Source organism: Chiloscyllium plagiosum, chromosome 3 (genome assembly GCF_004010195.1).
Source record: "Chiloscyllium plagiosum isolate BGI_BamShark_2017 chromosome 3, ASM401019v2, whole genome shotgun sequence".
Lineage (NCBI taxonomy): Eukaryota > Metazoa > Chordata > Chondrichthyes > Orectolobiformes > Hemiscylliidae > Chiloscyllium > Chiloscyllium plagiosum.
The window spans coordinates 137,506,719-137,513,673 of record NC_057712.1 but is presented as its reverse complement, the minus strand read 5'-3'; positions in this window follow the sequence as shown (position 1 = coordinate 137,513,673).

The window sequence follows — 6,955 nt, the reverse complement described above, 5'->3', positions numbered from 1 at the left end:
AACATCCCGAGCATAGAGCATATAAAATTTACAAAAATAAAGCCTCTCTAATACACTCACAACAATACAATAAAAAACTATTTCTAAATAAAAAAAATATAAAAAGTATCTAAGTGGAGATTTCCCCCTTGTTCCCAGGGGGTGTCACTTTCTTTCCAAAGGTCCATCATATCCTCTCCCAACCAATGCCCCACCCTTGACCCAGGCACTCCTCAATAAAATGAGGAGAATTCAGATATAATACAAAGCTAGAGTTAACAGTGAGCACCCTACCCCCACCTATACCAACACCTGGATATATTTGGTAATGTTAATACCATATATAAACATATAACTATAAAATTACAACCTCAACAAATAATAATTAAATATAATAATACAAAATAACAAGGGAAAAACAACCCTGCTCCTAAAGACAGAGGTAAAATAGAATAAGGTAACCACCTCCCCCTACCAATACTAACCAAACCCCCCGGCTTTTATATACATACATACATATACACACATATACATACATACACACATATATACATAAAATAATTTTAAAAAACCCAACCCCAAGTGGGGGGAGAAAATCAAATCCCTCTCCCCACCCCCCATGATAGTATTAAACAGTAAGTTAAGAAAAAAGAAAAAAGGGGGGAATATAAACCAAAGCAGGGGGAAAGGCAAACCAACACCATTATCTCTTACAATTTATCTAAGAGAGTCCAAGAATTCCTTAGCCTTTTCTGGCGATCCAAAGTTATGCACGGATCCTTCATGGTTAAAGCGTAGCGTCGCTGGGTAGCGTAAGGAGTATTGAATATTTATGTCCCTTGAACACTTCTTCGCCTCGTCGAATGCCTTCCTCTTTCAGACCAGAGCTGGGGAAAAGTCCTGAAATAACATGATCTTGGATCCTTTATAGGTCATAGCTTGGGGGTCTTTTCCAAGATTTCTAGAAGCTTCTAGGAGTATCTGCCTCTCCCGATAGCTCTGCAGTCGGAACAGGACCGGGCGTGGGCGCTGGTTCGAACCGGGCCCGCGTATTGCGACCCGGTAGGCCCATTCTACCCTTACCTGGCTTGATCCAGCTTCCAGATTTAAAAGCTGTGGCAGCCACTGTTTGAGGAATGCTGTAAGCTGGCCTTCTTCTCTCCGTTCGGGAAGGCCCAGCAAACGAATATTTTTTCGATGACCTCGATTATCGAGGTCGTCAATGTAATTCTCTAAGGTCCGGACTCGCTGTTCGAGAGTCCGGACCTGATCCACAGCCAATTGCGCTGTAGTTTCGGAGGTCGCGGCCTTTAGCTCCGCCCCTCTGACTCGGCGCTCGATCTCCTTAATGTCTCGGCCGCGCTTCTGCAGCGCGGCCGAGAGTGAGTCCCATCGACTTCGGGACTCCTCGATAAAAGCGTCGATCTTCGCATCCAGCTTGGAGATCATCTCCACAAGGTTTGTCACTGTAGGTAAGTCCCCCGTGGCGGCTGTGGACGCCTCAGCTGCAGCTGGAGAGGGTGGGGGAGGGGTTCCTGCTTGCTGAGAGCTGCGGGGTCCCTTCCCTTTGGTCATTTTTACTAAATATTAGACTGTTTAAATGTAATACTAAGCAACCAATTAAATTAAACAGCTATTATGAATGATTTGGTGAGTGTGGTGGGGGTGGGTGACCCACTTTACCCAAGTCTTGGGAAGAGCACTATAGACTCAGACTTGCTGGGTCGCCGCCATCTTGGATTCCCACCTTATGCCTTCTTAACAGCACTATCAATCTGGGTGGCAACTTTCAGGGATCTATGTACATGGACTTCAAGATCCATTTGCACATCCGCACTACCAAGAATCTTTCCATTGACCCAATATTCCGCCTCCCTGTTATTCTTCCCAAACCAATATTCCGCCTTCCTGTTATTCTTCCCAAAGTGAATCACCTAACATTTATCTGCATTGAATTCCATTTGCCACCTTTCAGCCCAATTCTGCAGTTTATCCCAGTCTCCCTGCAACATTCTACCACACTGTCCACTACTCCACCGACTTTAGTGTCATCTGCAAACTTACTAAGCCATTCATCTATGCCTGCATCTAAGTCACTTATAAAAATGACAAGCAGCAGTGGTCCCAAAACAGATCCTTGTGGCACACAAGGTGGTGGCATGGTGGCTCAGTGGTTAGCACTGCTGCCTCACAGCACCAGGATCTCAGGTTTGATTCTGGCCTCGGGCGACTGTCTGTGTGGAGTTTGTACATTCACTCGGAGTCTGTGTGGATTTCCTCTGGGTGCTCCGGTTTCCTCCCACAGTCTAAAGATGTGCAGGCCAGGTGAATTGGCCATGCTAAATTGCCCATACATTAGGTGCATTAGTCAGAGGGAAATGGGTCTGGATGAGTTACTCTTCGGAGGGTCGGTGTGGACTTGTTGAGCCAAAGGGCCTGTTTCCACACTGTAGGAAATCTAATCTACTGCTAGTAACCGGACTGTAGTCATAGAGATGTACAGCACGGAAACAGACCCTTCGGTCCAACCCATCCATGCCGACCAGATACCCAACTCAATCTAGTCCCAGCTGCCAGCACCTTCCTCATATCCCTCCAAATCATTTCTATTCATATGCCCATCCAGATGCCTTTTAAATGTTCCAATTATAATAGTCGCCACCACTTTCTCTGGCAGCTTATTCCATACGCGTACCACCCTCTGTGTGAAAAGGTTTCCCCTTGGGTCTCTTGTTTGTCTTTGTCCTCTCACCCTAAACCTACGCTCTCTACTTCTGGACTCACCCAGGGAAAAGATATTGTCTATTTATACTCTTCATGCCCCTCATGATTTTATAAATCTCTATAAGGTCTCCCCTCAGCCTCCTATACTCCAGGGAAATCAGCTCCAATCAACTCAACCTCTCCCTACAGCTCAAATCTTCCAACCCTGGCAACATCCTTGTAAATCTTTTCCAAACCCTCTCAAGTTTCACAACATCCTTCCAATAGGAAGCAGACCAGAATTACAGGCAATATTCTAAAAGTGGCCGAACAAACGTCCTGTACAGCTGCAATATGACCTCTCAATGCCTGCATTGAATACTCTGACCAATAAAGGAAAGCATACCAAACGCTATCCTATCAACCTGCCAGTCCACTTTCAAGGAGCAATGAACCTGTACTCCATGGTCTCTTTGTTCAGCAACACTCCCCAGGACCTTACCATTAAATGCATAAGTCCTGCAAAGATTTGCTTTCCCAAAATGCAGCACCTCGCATTTATCTAAATTAAACTCCATCCGCCACTTCTCAGCCCATTGGCCCATCTGATCAAGATCCTGTTGTAATCTGAGGTAACCTTCTTCGCTGTCCACTACACTGACAATTTTGGTGTCGTCTGCAAACTTACTGACTACACCTCTTGTGCTCACATCCAAATCATTTATATAAATGACGAAAAGTAGTGGACCCAGCATCGATCCTTGTGGCACTCCACTGGTCACAGACCTCCAGTCTGAAAAACAGTCCTCCACCACCATCCTCTGTCTTCTACCTTTGATCCAGTTCTGTATCCAAATGGCTAGTTCTCCCGGTATTCCATGAGATCAAACCTTGCTAAACAGTCTCCCATGGGGAACCTTGTCAAACACCTTACTGAAGTCCATATAGATCACAGTTACCGCTCTGACATCATCAATCCTCTTTGTTACTTCTTCAAAAAACTCAATCAAGTTTGTGAGACATGATTTCCCACGCATAAAGCCATGTTGACTATCCCTAATCAGTTCTCGCCTTTCCAAATACATGTACATCCTGTCCCTCAGGATTCCCTCCAACAACTTGCCTATCACTGAACATCAGACTCACTGGTCTATAGTTCCCTGGACTGTCATTATCACCCTTAAACAGTGGCACCACGTTAGCCAACCTCTAGTCTTCCAGCATCTCACCACTATTGATGGTACAAATATCTCAGCAAGGAGCCCAGCAATCACTTCCCTCAGTTCCCAGAGTTCTGGGGTACACCTGATCAGATCCAGGGGATTTATCCACTTTTATGTTTCAAGACATCCAGCACTTCCTCCTTTGTAATATGGACCTTTTTCAAGATGTCACCATTTATTTCCTCACATTCTATATCTTCCATGCCCTTGTCCACAGTAAATACAGATGCAAAATATTTGTTTAGTATCTCCCCCATCGCCTGCGACTCTACACAAAGGCCACCTTGCTGATCTTTGAGGGGCCCTATTGTCTCCCCAGTTACCCTTTTGTCCTTAATGTATTTGTAAAAATGCTTTAGATTCTCCTTAACACTATTTTCTAAAACTATCTCATGTCCCCTTTTTGCCCTCCTGACTTTTGCTGGAAAGTTGCTGGAGAAGGTACTGAGGGGTAGGATCTATTTATATTTAGAAAAGAATGGGCTTATCAGTGATAGGCAACATGGTTTTGTGTGGGGGAGATCGTGCCTTACCAACTTAATAGAGTTCTTTGAGGAAGTGACCAAGTTGATAGATGAAGTTGATGTCATATACATGGAATTTAGAAAGGCGCTTGATAAGGTGCTCCATGGTAAACTAAGAGAGAAAGTGAAGTCACATGGTGTGCAAGGTTTTTTAGCTAGGTGGATAACGAACTGGTTGAGCAACAGAAGACAGAGAGCAGTAGTTAAAGGGAGTGTCTCGAACTGGAGAAAGGTGAACAGTGGTGTTCCACAGGGATCAGTGTTGGGGCCACTGTTGTTTGTGATATACATGTGGCACCATGGCTCAGTGGTTAGCACTGTTGCCTCACAGCGCCAGGGTCCCAGGTTCGATTCCAACCTCGGGTGACTTGTCTGTGTGGAGTTTGCGCATTCTCCTCGTTTCTGCGTGGGTTTCCTCCAGGTGCTCCGGTTTCCTCCCACAGTCCAAAGATGTGCAGATTAGGTGAATTGGCCACACTTAAATTGTCAATTAGGTGCATTAGTAAGAGGAAAAAGGGGTTTGGATGGGTTATTCTTCGGAGGGTTGGTGTGGACTTGTTGGGCCGAAGGGCCTGTTTCCACACTGCAGGGAATCTAACCTAATCTAATCTAAATGATCTGGAAGAGGGCACTGTTGGTATGGTCAGCAAGTTTGCAGATGACACAAAGATTGGTGGAGTAGCAGAAAGCATAAGGGACTGTCAAAGAATACAGGAGAATATAGATAGACTGGAGAGCTGGGTGGAGAAGTGGCAGATGGCGTTCAATCCAGACAAATGTGAGGTGATGCATTTAGGCAAGAATAATTCTAGGGCGAATTATACAGTGAACGAAAGAGCCTTGGGAAAGGTTGATGAGCAGAGAGATCTGGGAGTGCAGGTCCATTGTACCCTGAAGGTTGCTGCACAGGTGCATAGAGTGGTCAAGAAGGCATATGGTATGCTTGCCTTCATTGGATGGAGTATTGAGTATAAGAGCTGGCAGGTCATGTTAAAATTGTACAAGACATTGGTTTGGCCGCATTTAGAATACTGTGTACAGTCCTGGTCGCCACATTACCAAAAGGATGTGGACCCTTTGGAGATGATGCAGAGAAGGTTTACAAGGATGTTTACGGGGAGAATGCTGGTAAGTGGAGCTGAAATGCGCATCAGCCATGATTGAATGGCGGAGTGGACTCGATGGGCCGAATGGCCTTACTTCCACTCCTATGTCTTATGGTCTTATGATGTTGTCTGGTATGGAAGGTGCTAGCTATGAAGAGAGGTTGAGTAGGTTAGGTTTGTTTTCATTAGAAAAAAAGGAGATTGAGGGGAGACCTGATTGAGGTTTACAAAATCATGAAGAGTATAGACAGGGTAGATAGAGATAAGCTGTTTCCCAGGGTGACAGATTCAATAACAAGAGGTGACGCGTTTGACGTGAAAAGTGAAAAGTTTAAGGTGGATACATGGCAAGTACTTTACACAGAGGGTGGTGGGTGTCTGGAACGCGTTGCCAGCAGACGTGGTAGAGGTCGGCATGGTAGATTAATTTAAAATGCATCTGGACAGATGTATGAGTAGGTGGGGAGCAGAGGAATACAGATTCTTAGGAATTGGGCGACAGGTTAAATCAGATTTGGATCGGCTCAGGCTTGGAGGGCTGAAGGGCCTATTCCTGGGATGTAAATTTTCTTTGTCTTTTTTATTTCCCTCTTAAGTATACTCCTACTGCCTTTATACACTTCTAAGGATTCATTCGATTTATCTTGTCCCTACTTGACATATGCTTCCTTTGTTTTCTTAACCAAACCCCTGAATTTCTTTAATCATCCAACGTTCCGTACACCTACCAGCCTTTCTTTTCACCCTGGCAGAAGTGGGTACTGCAGATGTTGGAGATTAGAGTCAAGATTAGAGTGGTGCTGGAAAAGCAAAGCAGATCAGGCAGCATCCAATGAGCAGGAAAATTGATGTTTCGGGCAAAAGCCCTTCATTAGGAATGAGGTTAGGAGTCTTGGGGGTGGAGAGATAAATGGAAGGGGGTTGAGCCTGTGGAGAAGGTAGCTGAGAGTGCAGTAGGTGGAGGTGATAGGTCAGAGAGGAAGGTGGAGCAGATAGGTGGGAAGGAAGATTGACAGGTGGGATAGGTCATGAGGGCAGTGCTGAGCTGGAAGGTTAGAACTGGGGTAAGGTGGGGGGTAGGGGAAATGAGGAAACTAGTGAAGTCCACATTGATGCCATGGGGTTGAAGGGTCCCGAAGCAGAAGATGAGGCGTTCTTCCTCCAGGCATTGGGTTGTGAGCGAGTGACGGTGGAGGTGGCCCAGGACCTCCATGTCCTTGGCAGAGTGGGAGGGGGAGTTGAAACTCTCGACCACATGGTGGTGGGGTTGATTGGTGTGGGTGTCCCGGAGATGTTCTCTGAAGTGCTCTGCGAGAAGATGGGTGGGGTTCGAGTGGTTGAAGATTCCCTCCATTGCAACTCATCCACATCCCACACCTCTGCCTCTGCTCCCAGGAGGACCAGTTCCACCACAGAACAC